At 35.0% G+C, this 15,835-nt stretch overlaps 1 protein-coding gene across 1 annotated transcript in view; it reads right to left on the bottom strand.

The window, feature by feature from the left end:
* The window catches only part of ATRNL1 (attractin like 1), a 684,787-nt gene that overhangs the window by 292,535 nt on the left and 376,417 nt on the right, over positions 1-15,835 (bottom strand). The gene's annotated exons all lie outside the window — the stretch shown is intronic.

Below are 15,835 nucleotides of genomic sequence, written 5' to 3'. Positions count from 1 at the left end.
AGAAAAATCATGTCACTACACTGCAATGCTGCTCTTATGGATGAGTCACCAATAAAACAAACCTCTGTCAGCATCTGTAGCTGTCACATTTGTGGTAAATCTATGAGCAGATGAAAGCATCTGACAGCTTCATTATGTCTTATAGCATAGATATATACAAACGTTAATAGATACAAACATATTAAAATACATATTAATTTCTTCATAAATTACTTTCCTTTTACATCTCTTTTACATTAGGGCATTTTATTGCTTATTAAAATCATGTGTTGATGTATGTTATATTGGTAATAAGTTTCATTCCATGCTAAGAAAGGGGATACTACAAAATATTTGTTATTATGGCATGAAGTTGAGAATCACTGATTCAGATTTTTGGAAGGACAAAAGTGATAGCCAATAACAATGTTGGAGATCAACAAGTACAGCGGGAGGCCTGGCTAATACCAAACAGTAGACATGCTATTCCCAGCTAATAATATAATGAGAAAACCCATGTGCTAATAAATAGTATTTAGCAGCAGCAGTACATATGGTCCAGCTTATTTTCACACTTAGGGGATGGTCTAAAGAGGAATTTGGGGAGGAATTTTTGTAGTAGATAAAGGATAAAATCACAAGGCAAAGAATTTTAGTTATAAATGAAAGAAAATATACTAAGCCTAACAGCTAAAAGTGTTCTTGCTCCTTTCACTGACATGTGTCAGGGTAAATAAACTGTTTCATTAATTCACATTGCCTCATCATTTTACGTTTTAAATATTAATATATGGAAAGACGTCAAGTCAATGTGGATTACTAGCAATTTGCAACAGTTTGTTGCCCTTATCTTGCTGCCACCTAAGTGGGTTGGGCTTGCCCAAAAGGTGCAAAATTAAGCCTCAAAAAATGCAAATCAAAGAAAGTGTTTACAAAATTCAGAAGAGATAGTTCTCATAGAATGAGACAGTCATCTTGGATTCTACTTTATCCCCTAAAATTTTATTCTTTCCAGCCCCCAAAACTTTTTACATGCCAATATTTAAATAATAAAAACATAACTTGAATAATTTATTAATAAGAAATATAAAAAGAAACGTTTGGCAACATGTGACAGTTGCCAAGGATGATAAAGATACAACTCATGATCCGCTCTTTTTAAAGCTGTATAATAAAGACATTTTCAACATCCCTTAACAGCTTGTAATAAAATAAAATAATGGCCTTGAAAAATAATATATTTTATACTTATTATTCATGAAGTAGAGACTGAACTATGTTAAGCTTCCATGTCATTGCCTTTGCTCTGATTATCTATTGTAGCTTAACAAACCATACAAATACTTAATTCATAATTTTGTGAGTCAGGAATTTTGGAAGAACTGGAGAGGTGATTCATCTCTGATTCATACTGTGTCAGCTGGGCAGGCTGGGAATGGAAAATCCACTTCTGAGATGGCTTTTTCAGTCATATATCTGGCATCTTGATGCTTCTGGGTATAGTTCTCTCTCCCCACCTCTCTCTCTCTCTCTCTGTTTTTCCCTCTCTCCTTCTCTCTCCTTCTATCCACAGCATGGTGGTCTCAGGGAAGACGGACTTTCCGACATGATAGCTGGCTTACCCTGAGTAAATATTCTAAGAGAAAGTATTCTAAAAGACACGAAGTAGAAGGTGCCAATCTCATAAGGCATCGGCCTGGAAACTAGCACAGTGACATTTCCACAGGGCACAATGGGACAAAGCCATCATAGAGCTCACCCTGATTCAAGGGGGGGGGGGTGACATAATGTCACCTATCTTCTTGAGTAATGCCAAAGGATTTGTGGTCATCTTAAATCCAACACATCTTGTTTGAAGCAATAATGAAAATTATTCAATTTCCTGTCTAATTCTCATACCTACCTAAACATGAACAGCTACATGTAAAGCTAAGAGCTATATAAAACACAGTCTCTTACTACAAGGGATTTAAAATTTCACTCAAAAAATGAAAATGTAACTATAAACAGTTAAAAAACTAGTTTTCAAGGTAATATTTTAAACTAGACAAGGAGAAAATGAGAATGATAAGAGTGAGAAACAAATTTATTACAAATCCACAGATTTTCATTCTTTCTACAACAGCAATGCGAATCTCTCCCATGTGCAAAAGACTGGAAAACATCCCCTATTTTGACAAAATGTCAATAATGCATAGAATGTTTCCGACTGCATATATTGCATTCGGATCTGAGGATAAACACATTTTCAGAGACAAATATGGAGGGCCATTTCACTGTCTCACAGGAGAAACCAGAGATAATCATATTTAATAGTAGCATTCAAGACACATTATCTAAACTTAGAAATGATGCATTAAAAGATGTGATCATAGGCACGTTAAATATTGCATGTGTAGGTGAGCCTCATGAATAATTTTGTTTGATAAACATTAAGGAAACAAACATTTATTTAGTGCCGGCTATGTCCCAGGGCGCTGTGCTGTATTGCTTTGGAGATATAAAGATTAAAAAAGACACTATCTTTGCAAACAAGGAGCTTAGAGAATTGGTGAAAGAAATGAGTAAGCAGAGAATTCTATAACAGCATAACAAGTCCCACGATAGGGGTAAGTGCGGGCTGCTGTAGGACAGAAGGGAAATACTTAGCTCAGACTGAGGGTTGATATGCCAGGGAAGACCCTCCAGAGGACAATGACAACCTGACAGCTGAAGGTCCGTTACAAGGATATTGTTGTTATTGTTGTTTGAGAATGAAGGCCAGTTTGGAATAGTGGAGGACTTAGTAAACATTCAGAGGGGCAAAGGTTATGAACAGATCTGAAAAAGAGATATCGTGGTAGATTCAGGGCAAACCAGTGTGTCTTGAGGAGAATCTGGGGCAGAAAGACATTTTGAAAGGTATGCCTGGGGGAGATAACTATGATCATATGACTTAGTGCCTTTTATTTGGTGCAGATGAGTGTGAATTTCATACTGAAAGCCACTAGGAGGCACTAATGGACGAAATAAATGACCATGATAATTTCAGATGAATACTTACATATGCGTAGCCACATATATAAAAGCATACTTGTAATTAACCAGTATAACATTTTTGAAAAGTCACGTATCAGAGCTCATAAATAAAAGCATAAGAAAGCTTTTAAATTTAATGTCATAAATCTGAAGGGTTTTATTTATGAGCCAAATGTGTTCTTCTAGTTGCTTGCATTTATTAGATTACCTATTGATTTAGTGTTTACAGTTTTACTGTTATAATTATTTTTTGCAGTGACAAGTATAAACTATTATTTAAAAAGTGACTATTACAAAAGCTTCAGTTCTAAGTTTTTCACTAGAAACTATATAATATTTAAATTGGTAATAATAGACTTTCCATTTCACTACATTGAAGGGAAATCTACATTCACTATAAACTTCTAATAATGCATCTATAATAAATAACCAGTAATGATTTAGAAAATAAACTCAGAAAAAAGTCTACCTTCGTCAAAATAAAATTCAGACAAGTAGCAAACATTTCTTATCTAATGTTTTGGCTTAAAAAATGTAATAGAATAGTCAGTTATAATATAACAATGTAACCATTACAAACAAATATTTAATCTTTATGTGCTCTAGATCTCTTAAAATAAGATGTATGCAGGATAGTATGCTCTCATTCTGATGCTTTGAGACAATATGAGACCTTGAGTATGCTGCTTCTTTAAGGTTTTGTCCTTAAAAAATCAATGACATTTTATTGTCAATTAGCAGGAATGTTTCCATTATTCTGGTTCTCCTAAATGTTTCTTCCATTCTACAAGTTATCTGGCCATGTTCACTTGCACTGGCTAGGTGTATTTCACAAATAGATGGAAAAAAGTATGTTATTGATGTACTAGAGGCAAAATATGCATAAGAACCTATTATTGTTGGTCAGTGCAAATATTTTCTAGGCATCTAGTTTTTAGCTTACATCACATTTAGTGAATTATTTTCTAGTAACTGAGAATGATGAATGATGTTATCACCTCAAATATATAATGAGAAAGATACAAAAGAGGAAAGTCTCTAACTCTCCTTAGACTACATCAGTCTAGCGGTAAAACAAAAAGCAATGATTTCTGGAAGGTACTTTCGAAAAGAGAAATGCTATCTTTAAAGCTACGTAAATATGAAAAAATATACAAAAGGCTAAAACTGCAAAGTAATTCTTTACTAACAATGTTTAGGACACCACTTTGTAGCATGAATTTATTAAAATCTATAACAAATTAGTTCACAAGATGGTCCCTGAGTATATAGAAAAAATAAATTCCTATAACTTATTTTATAAAGGTTTTCATCAAGAAAACTATAGTTGTCTTCATGATCACAATGGTAGATAACTAAAGAGTTCATCCTAGTGTATATTTCCTGCTAGTATCATTTGGTTGGCTAATTTAAGTTGCATATACAGCATTTATATATTGCTGCTATATAGAAGAGAGACCAATTCAGCACTAACCAACCATTGATAAATGACAAAAGAACTATAAAAGTCAACTTCAAAGTAAATAATTAAAGCAAATTGGTCAGAGGTATCATTTCATCTCCTTATGAATCCCAATAGAAGCACATTTAATAATTCCTAGCAAGATGCTTTCTGTAAAGGGCCCCCCTCTCTAGTTTCTCATAATCTGTATGACCTTCATGAATGCTTTGGTCAGCTTTTCAGACATAACTTTTCTTTTAATTCGTACCAACTTTGGTAACATTGATCTTCCGCTTATAAACTATGTGGTGGTCAATAGCTGCAGTAAGGGGTTGTGGTTAAATGTCTCTCCATGGCAAGCCAACAGAACACTCAAACTGACTCTTGTTCTGCCTAGAACTAAGTACATTCACTGAAGCACATGTGGATATTCTTAGACAGCACACGTGCCACATGGTCAAACTGAAATATGTTCAGGGTTATAAATTAGGAGATTTACTTCAGTGACTGGTCCGAAAAGACTACTACAGAGAGAAATTATCCAGGTTGGAATAATCAACCAACTAAACGGCAGAAATGGGGACAAGTTAATTATAATAATAATAACAAATCTGAACAACACTCTATTAAGCTTTTTGTCTTATGAAGCAGCATTTAGTACTTTTAAGATGGTTTGACTTAAGTGTGCCATTTAATTTTTATTGGCAAAAGAAAGCAAAATGATAGAACAAGTTAAAAAAGAAGACAAAGTAGCAATCCAATCCACTTACATTTTATTTTCCTCTTTGGTTTCTTCAAAAATCTTTTAAAATACACATGGTCAGTTTTCCTATTCAAGCAGGTACATGTGTGTGTGCGTGTGTGCATGTATGTATATTCTATTGGAAGTTATTTGTTTTGCTTTGGCCATGTCATTAAATATCAAATTACCTCCCAGATTTGATACCTCTTCAATAATTAACAATAAATATCTATTAAGTATGTTACATTCAATCAGTAACTTGATTTAAGAAAAAAAGTCTCTGACCAATAAAATTTTATTTCTATATAAATCATGATAAGCAAAGACAAGATATGCAAACCCTCCATGATATGAACAAATAGCATACAGACTGAACTACTAGCATGTTGGACAATAATGTCCAATTACATCCGCTCTGCATACACTAAGGCCTCAAAGTCTTTGCACATACGGGGATGAAGGTCACTGAACTGATTTATTCTGCATGTGCACAGCTTAAATACTATAATAATGAAATCACGTTCCCTTGGAAGAAAATTGTCCAGTGTTAAGTTGCCAATGGCCATGTTAATAAGGCTTCCTACCTAACTTGGCTGATAGAAGCTTCCGGCTCAAATGCTATTAATTTATTTAGTAATTCTAAAACTCACAAGCGAAAGAAGGAGAAGAGATACTTTCTAAAGGAACATAGATAATTCAGGAGGTCTATTGTTGTTCTTTATAACAATGAGGCTTTTAGTTCTATTCTCTAATTTACTGTCACTTTATCACTCTTATCCTCCACTTTAAGTCTGTTTCTTTTATTGGACTATCTTTTCAGCTGATAATTCATTTAGACTTCTGAAGTTCTATGCCATAAAAATTCCATTTAACTGCTTCCTGAATGGTGGTTAATCTGCACAAATTTTGAATTTGACCTTAATGGAACAGCTTACTCCTGAAGTTATTAGGACATTGGAAAACAGATCATGTCCTTAAAAGTGTACTTACTTTAAAGGTTTTTTTTTTATCATCCAGAAAATGAATTTTGCACAGAGAGATATTTGCAAAGTGCATCCTTTTACAATAAAATGCAGTCATTTTCCCATTTGAATTCCTTCTACACAGTTCAGAATCTCACTCAAGCGTCAGATGAGGTGTCAAAGTGCTTTGTTAACAAACTTATTTCCCAGATGTGGATAGCACAGGGACAGAAGGCACAAATGCTGTAACATACCTAACAATTCAATTACAGTTATCTTACGGTGCCATCACATATTTTTCTTCAACAATCAAACAACCTCAGCTGGAAACCTCTAGCAATAACATAAATAAAGGACCATCTGGCTAGAATAATTAAGGAAGGCTGGAAATAAAACATTAATTAGTGCCGTATTCCAAACGACCTTCAGAGGCGTTATTATGAAGTTATATCCAAACAGGTAATCATTTATTTCATGTTGCTGTTAAAATTTAACTAGGCATGAATAAATACAAATACCCAAATTTTACTCTTTCAGGAAGGACTACTGACTTAAAATGATAATGATATTACATTTCATTTAAATTAAAGTGACAAATAAATAAGTGAAAAAATGACACTACAAACTTTAAAAATTTGCATAACTTAAATATCAGAATTTTAACATTGAAAGGACCTTTGGAAATCATAACAACTCCTCAATGGATGAGGAAACACAGGCTCAGAGAGATTAAATGATTTTCCCAAGGTCACACACCTAGAGAGGGGAAGAGACTAGAGGCAAACACAGACCTGATTCTCATTCTAGAAATATTCTTTGCACTGACTATGAGAACTTACATGTAAATGTTCTACACAAAGTGCGGTGGTTGCTATTTTGCCGCTCCACTGAATTAAAACAAAATTTCACAAAACCTGCTAATGTACTAAATTACAGGGCCACATACTGAGACAACACCTCAAGTAATAAATACCTTAAAAGAGTCTGTGCCAGAGATGACTGCTATCCATCAATGGATAAAACTACTCTTTTAAGGTAGTTTATTACTATTTCTCATTAATGAAATGCAGCAGATGTGGATGTGTATCACTTCAAGACCATAGTTTTTAAGAAGCTGCTGTGCCTTCTGCACTAAATATTCACTATTGTGCCCACTGGAAGATGGAGGGAATGAGGGAGCCACAGATGGAAGAGAAAGGGGTCCTAGACTCACTATATGGACATTAAACTGGTCCATGAGAGAGAAATAAGTTCCCTTGGTTACTAAACTTAGCATTTCTACATTATCTAATTAATAAAGGGTCCAAAGCAGATCTGATGGAGACTAATTTTCATGCTATAGCAGCCATTATTATAAGGTATCAGTATATAGTTTCAAAGGAACATTATAATAAAATTTTACCTATTTCTTAAAATCAGTAAGACTTTAAGACCTTTTCAAAACAATTATCCCTTTTATATGTCTTCCATAACTTCTGACACTCCCTTGGCTTAAGTGTGTATATCACGCAAGTTAAAAGTTAAAATACACAAAAGAGAAAACGTGGGCTGGAGCATAGTACTGAAAAAAGAATATGGGATCTGAAGGCAGAAGTCTGGTTTCTAGCACCAATTTTGCCTTGAGATGCCAAGGACTAAAACATGTCTGTGTTCATCTTCACCATCTTCACTCTTCAGCTTCTACTTCAACACAACTGGGTTGGGGTGGCTCGAAATGAACGGGACTTCAAGAATAGCTCAGTAACAACTTCAGGCTAACTCCACCCTGAATCACTGCCAGAAACAAAGGGAAGAAATAAAACCACTAGATAAACATTCAGAGCGTGTTGCTAATGTCTGCTTCATCAAGTCTTCCAGCAGGCATACTATGGATCCACATGGTATGACACAGATCTTCTCTTCTTCTTTTTTTTTTTTTTTTAATTTATTTACTTATTTATTTTTATTTTTGGCTGCATTGGGTCTTCGTTGCTGTGCACGGGCTTTCTCTAGTTGCAGCGAGCGGGGGCTACTCTTTGTTGCGGTGCGCAGGCTTCTCATTTCGGTGGCTTCTCTTGTTGCAGAGCACGGGCTCTAGGTGCGCGGGCTTCAGTAGTTGGGGCACGCGGGCTCAGTAGCTGTGGCTCGCAGGCTTAGTTGCTCCATGGCATGTGGGATCTTCCTGGACCAGGGCTCAAACCTGTGTCCCCTACATTGGCAGGCAGCTTCTTAACCACTGCACCACCAGGGAAGCCCAGATCTTTTCTTCTTAATGTTTGTGGCAAGAACCCAGTTTGGTTACATGCCAAAATTCTTAGCAAATCCTGTGGCTCTTGTATGTGCACAAAAAAGGAAAAATCTCAGAGAAGGATTTATATATATATATATATATATATATATATATATATATATATATATATATATGGAACTAATAATAGTGGAAACCACTAGGAATGGGGTGGGAACTGTGCAGGATGAGGAACAAGGGATGAAGAAAATTTTTCACAGTATTACTTTTTTGATGACTTTCTCTAAGAGGGACGGTGTATTTAAGAAAATACATTTTTTTTCCTCATGAGTAAGTTACAAGTTTAAATAGAGAAGTTATATTGTTTCTCATCTATGTTATAAAATCTCACGGAAGCGTGAATGGACAAGCTGGATATATATCCTCCTGCTACTGAACATGGAAAACATAATAAGCAATGCAAATCTTATTAAGTGTTTTATAGAGTCTCTTGGAAGAATAAACTATTCAGCCTGTACATTATAGGCTTGAGTGATGAGGCAAAATCTTGATATCTCAGATAATGTCCCTGATCATATATTTTTTAAACTCAACTGAGAAATAATATGAAGTGATAATATCTGATTCTGTCTTGCAAATACCTAGTTCAGAGCTGTGAGTGTTTCACCAGAAATTTTAGATAAAATGCTGGGCACTTAAAATGATTTTAAGAATGAGCCTACTATTACAAAGGTTTCCTCAAATAATCATGTACAACAAACGCAGGAATGATAATTACAGTTACCACCTATTGTTTGCTAACATGCCAGAAATGTTGCTTCTAAGCACCTCACACATAGTTTTCTAATTACCACTAAATCCTGCTCCATACAGATGAGGAAAGGCACTGAGGCATAATAATAAGTAACATTTATTTGGTATTTACTCTGGACTACATTTTACATCCATTCATTTAAAAAATTCTCACACACTGCAAAATAGGTACTACTGAAGTTTCACTTAATAGCCGTCAACTCTGAAAAGTAGTAAACGGGTAGACAAGGATATCTGTAGACAAGGTCTGTCTGCCTCCAAGCCTGTATACTATGTGATGAAGGTTTTGGAATAAAGCCTGAATATGAAAAATTTCGGCTGTATGACCTTGAGCAAAGATACTTCATCTCTTTGAGACTCATTTTCTTCATATGTAAAAACGTGTTCAAAATGCCTACACACGTTATTGTTGTGGAAATGAAATGTGAGAATGTAGCAGTGCATGGAACAGTACAGTGGGGCTCATGGTTGTTACACTAGTTAAGGTAAGGCTGGCTGTTATAATAAAGAAATCCAGCAACCGACTGATTAAAGAACAAAGGAGTTTACTTCAGTATCACAGAACAATCCTAATGTGGTTGGTTGACAGCACTTAGCGGCTCTGCTCCTGTGGTCACTTGGGACCCCTGTGGTTTCCTTCCAAGTCGTTGGTCTTTCACTTTTCTCAAGCAACAGTTCTCAAACTTTTTGGTCTGAGGACTCCTCTTCCCTCTTAAAATATATTAAGGATCCCTCAAAACTTTTGTTTTTGTGGAATATTGCTGTCAAAATTTACCATATTAGAAATAAAAACTGAGCATTTGAAAAAATATTAATTCATTCAGAAGAGCAGAAGTCATGCATTTTTATGAAAAAATTATTTAACGAAATGAAAATTTGTGAGAAGAGTGGCATTGTTTTATATGTTTGCAAATCTCTTTAATGTCTAGCTTAATGCAGGATGACTAAATTGTCATATATGCTTCTGCTTTCAACGTGTTATGACATAATGCTTTGGTCGAAATATATGAAGAAAATCCAAGTGCACACATATGTAGTTGGAAAGAAGAGCAAGCAGGCATATTATTTATTTATGTATTTCAATTTTATTTTTATTAAACAGAAGACACTAGGTTTTATTTGTTATTATTTTTTAAAATTTTGGGGTCAGGATTTTTTGAGGTAAAACTTACACACTGTAAAATTCACCCTTTAAATTACAGTTTTATGAGTTTTGATAAACGCATACAATTGTACAACCACCACCATAATCAAGAAATTGAACAGTTCTATCACATCAAAATATTCTCTCATGGCCCTTTTTTTTAGTTAAGCCCTCCCCTTATGATGAGATAGTGATCTATTTTTTCCCCCTATAATTTTGTGTTCTCCAGATTTCATATAAATAGAATCAAATGTCACCCTTTGAGCTTACTGAGTTTCACTTCTTTCACTTAGCATAATGCACCTGAGACTCATCCGTGCTGTTGTGTCACTAATTTTGTTTTTTCTCAGTACTGAGTTAGCATTCAATTATGTGGATACACCATTTTGTTCATATATTTATCAGGTGATAAACAATTGGATTGTTTCCATGTTTTAGTGTTTTGAATAAAGTTACTATAAGTGTTCATATATAGCTTTTGTGTGCACTTAGGTTCTTATTTCTTTGGGGTAAATATGAAGAAACGGGATTGTTATGACATGTGGTATGTACCTGTTTACGTATATTAAAAACTGCCTGTTTTCCAAAGTGAACATGTGACTCTGCATTTCCAACAGCAGTGTTCGGGAGTCCTAGTTGTTCTGCATCCTTCTCTGGTATTGTAAGGTTTTTGTTTTTGTGTGTGTAGTAGTAGTAATAATAATATAGTAATAGTAATATAGTAACATAATAATAGTAAAATAGTAATATAGTAATAGTGGTAGTAGTAGCAGTAGTATTATATTATTGTCTTAATTTACATTATGCAAGACTAATGATATTGAGTATCTTTTCACGTGCTTATTGGGCACACATATATATTCTTTTTTTTTTAAAGGGGATCTCTTTTTATTTTTTTTAAATTTATTTATTTTTGGCTGCATTGGGTCTTCGTTGCTGCGGGCAGGCTCTTCTCTAGTTGCGGAGAGCGGGGGCTACTCCTTGTTGCAGTGCCTGGACTTCTCATTGCGGTGGCTTCTCTTGTTGCAGGGCACGGGCTCCGGACATGCAGTCTTCAGTAGGTGTGGCTTGCGGGCTCAGGAGCTGTGGCTTGAGGGCTCTAGAGCGCAGGCTAAGTAGTTGTGGCGCATGGACTTAGTTGCTCCACGGCACACAGGATCTTCCCGGACCAGGGCTCAAACCCGTGTCTGAGCATTGGCAGGCGGATTCTTAACCACTGTGCCATCAGGGAAGCCCTGAATTGTACATTCAAGTCTTTTGCTTATCTTAAAAATTGCACTGTTTGTTTTCTTGCACTTTGAGAATTCTTTACACGTTTTAGATATAAGCTCTTTGTCAGATATGTGCTTTGCAAATATTTTCTGCCAGTCTATGGTTTGTTTTCCATATTCATTTAGTAAGTCCAATTTATCAGGATTTTGATATCATATCTATAAATTGGGAGATTGGGATTGACATACACACTACTATATATAAAATGGATAAATAATGGGGACCTACTGTATAGCACAGGTAACTCTACTCAATAGTCTGTAATGACCTATATAGGAAAATAATCTTAAAAAGAGTGGATATATGTATATGTATAACTGATTCACTTTGCTGTACAGCAGAAACTAACACAACATTGTAAATTGACTATACTCCAATAAAAATTAATTAGAAAAAAACTATGCTGAGCACATGAAAGAGCTGATCACACACAAAAGAAATAAAATTAAAATTAAAAACCTTTGTCTGACCTAGGTCACAAAGATTTTTCTTCAGTGTTTTCTTTTTTTATTTACCTTTTAAATTTTATTTATTTTTGGCTGCGTTGGGTCTTCATTGCTGCACGTGAGCTTTCTCTAGTTGCTGTGAGCGGGGGCTACCCTTCATTGTTGTGCGCGGGCTTCTCATTGCGGTGGCTTCTCTTGTTGCGGAGCACGGGCTCTAGGCACGCGGGCTTCAGTAGTCGTGGCACGTGGGCTCAGCAGTTGTGGTTCGCAGGCTCTAGAGCGCAGAATCAGTAGTTGTGGCGCACGGGTTTAGTTGCTCTGCGGCATGTGGGATCTTCCCGGAGCAGGGCTCAAACCCGTGTCCCCTGCATTGGCGGGCGGATTCTTAACCATTGTGCCATCAGGGAAGCCCAATGTTTTCTTTTAGATATTTTATGATTTTAAGTTTTAAATTTATGCTTATAATCAATTTTCAGTTAATTTTTCCCTATGAATGTGAAGGATGGGTCGAGGTTTATTTATGTTTTGCATATTGATATCCAGTTGTTCCAACACGTTTGATAAAGAGTCTAGCCTAGCCTTTGTCTATTGAAATCGCTTTTCATCTTGGTTGAAAATCAATTGACTGAATATATGCAGGTATATTTATGTTCCATTGATCTATGCATCTATCCTTTCACAAATGCCGCACGGTGTTGATTACTGCAGCTTTAGAGGGGGGATTTCTCAACCTCACCAGTATTGATATTTGGGGCTGCATAATTCTTTGTTTGAGGCTACACTGTGCATTGTAAATGTCTAACATTATCTCTAGCTCTGTCCACTCAGTGCCAGTAGCAGGGTCCCAGTTATGAGAACCAAAATGTCCTCAGACATTGCCAAATGTTCCCTTTTCCTGGGGGTGCAAAACAGCCTCCTGTTGAGAGAAATTGCTTTAGAATAGCTTTGAAATCAAGTGTTGTGAATCCTCCAACTTGGTACTTCCTCAAAATTGTTTAGGGTATTATAATTCCTTCACATTTCCAGATACATTTTAGAATAAGCTTACTGATTCATATTAAAAATATACTGGAATTTTGATTTGGATTATGTTAAATCTATAGATCAATTTGAGGACTATTGAAATCTTAACAATACTGATTCTTCCAATTCATGAAACAAAAGCAGATTTCTTCACTTAAGTCTGATTTCCTTCATCAGTGTTTTGTAATTTTCAGCACATATTTCATTAAATATTACCTAAATATTTCATGTTTCTTGGAGATATTGTAAATGTCACTTTTTAAATTTATTTCAGTTTCTCATTGTTCATTGAGAGTATATAGAAATACCCTTGATTTTATGGATTGGCCTTGTATCCTCTGACCTTGCTAAACTCACTGATTTTTGAAACTTTTGAATACTATGCCACATAATGTACTTGTTTTTAGTTTTATTGAGTTATAATTGATATACAAAAAAGTGCACACATTTATTGTATATATCGTGATGAGTTGGGACATATGGATACATCCATGATACCATCACCACAACCAAGGTACTAAAAACATCCATTATCTCTAAAATATTCCTTATGTTCTTGTGTGTGTGTGTGTTTGTGTGTGTGTGTCTGTTTTGGTAAGGACAATTAACTCGACATCTATCCAGATCTATCCTGCTGACATATTTTAAAGTAAAATATCACATTTTAAAATATAGATACTATGTTGTACAGCACATCACTGGAAATTATTTATCTTGCACAAAAGGAACTTTATACTCTTTGAAAAACAATTCCCCATTTCTTCCTCTGCCCAGGCTCTGGCAACCACCATTCCATTCTCTGCTTCTATGAGTTTGACTATTTTAGATTCAGCATATAAGTGGAACCATGTAGTATTTGTCTTTCTGTGACTATCTTATTTCACTTAGCATAATGTTTTCTAGCTTCATTCATGTTGTTGCAAATAGCAGGTTCTTCTTTCTTTTTAAGGATGAATAATATTCCACTGTGTACATATACCGCACTTTCTCTATCCATTCAGCCATCAATGGACACTGGGTTGCTTCCATATCATGGATATGGTGAATAATGTTGCAATATACATGGCAGTGCATATATCTCTTTAAGACACTGATTTCATTTCCTTCAGATATATAATCAGAAGTGGGATTATTGGATCATATGGTAGTTCTATTTTTATTTTTTGAGGAACCTCTATATTGTTCCAAAGACGTGGCACCATTCTACATTCTTGCCAACAGAGTACGAGGGTTCCCATTTCTCCACATCCTCGACAACTACAACACTTGTTATCTCGCATCTTTTTGACCACAGCCATCCTAACAGGTGTGAGGTTATATCTCATTGCAATTCTTAGATGATTAATGATGCTGAGCAACTTTTCACATACCTGTGGCTGTTTGGATGTCTTCTTTGGAAAAAAATGTCTATTCAGGTCCTTTGCCTATTTTTCAGTCAGATTATTTGGTTATTTTTGCTATCAAGTTGTAAGAGTTCCCTACATATTTTAGATGTTCACCCTTATCATACACATGGTTTACATTTTTTTCATGTGTTGATTGTTTGCATTGCTGTGCAGAAACTTTTTAGTTTGATGCAGTCTCACTTGTTTGTTTTTGCTTTTATTATCTGTGCTTTGGTGTCATATCCAAAAAATCATTGCTCCTCCAATGTCGAGGAGCTTTTCCCCTATATTTTTTTCTAGAAGTTGTAGAGTTTCAGGTCTTATATTCAAGTCTTTAATCTATTTTGTGTTAATTTTTGTGAATGGTGAAAGACAGGGGTCCAATTTTATTTTTTGCATGTGGATATCTAGTTTTCCCAACATCATTTATTGAAGAGAAGACCATTCTTTCTGCATTGTGTGTTTGGCACCCTTGTCAAAGATTAATTGACCATATACGAGTGGGTTAATTTCTAGGCTCTCTATTCTGTTGACAAATTTCTTAAATAAGGTGATAGTTCCATTTAAATTCCAGCCCAGAAAACCATTCATAGCTCATCAACTGATTATATATGTGATCAAGTTGAAATCAGATTTTGAAAGGAGGCTGCAATTATTATATGGGCAAATAATTAAAAAGCATTTGTAGATAGATTTGTAATTATCTACAATAATGAATTATCTTATTGTTAATGCTAACTTTTCAGTAGATTCTATTCCATTTTTAACACATATGTTTCTTATCTAGTTACATTGGTTCATCTTCCAGAACAAAGCAAAATATCAGTGGCTGTAAGTAACTTCATTTTTTTCCTACCTTTAAAAAGCATACTTTTTAGCATTTCATCATATACACTGTATGTGTGTGCTTCAAATCATGCCAATGCTGAAACAACAAAGGTAGTCAGTGAAAAAGTAGTTCAAATTAAATTCTAAGGCCATATATACACTATTGATACTATATATAAAATAGATAACTAATGAGAACTACTGTATAGACAGAGAACTCTACTCAGTGCTCTGTGGTAACCTAAATGGGAAGGAAATCCAAAAAAGAGGGGATATATGTGTATGTATAGCTGATTCACTTTGCTGTACAGCAGAAACTAACACAACATTGTAAAGCAACTATACTCCAATAAATTTTTTTTTTTAAAGTAGGAAGAGAAATAAAGGGATGGAGAGGAGTGAAAGACTAAAAAAAAAAAAAAAAAAAGAAAAGAAAAGAAAAAAGATTCTAAGACCTATGGTAAAATAACCAAACCTTAAGTGGTGAGAAGGAAATTCTTGCCTTGCTCCTGATGTTAGAGGGAAAGCATTCAGTCTTTCACCATTAAGTATGAT

This window comes from Eschrichtius robustus, chromosome 7 (genome assembly GCF_028021215.1).
Source record: "Eschrichtius robustus isolate mEscRob2 chromosome 7, mEscRob2.pri, whole genome shotgun sequence".
In the NCBI taxonomy this organism is placed as follows: Eukaryota; Metazoa; Chordata; class Mammalia; order Artiodactyla; family Eschrichtiidae; genus Eschrichtius; species Eschrichtius robustus.
This window is presented reverse-complemented; position numbering and strand designations above follow the sequence as displayed.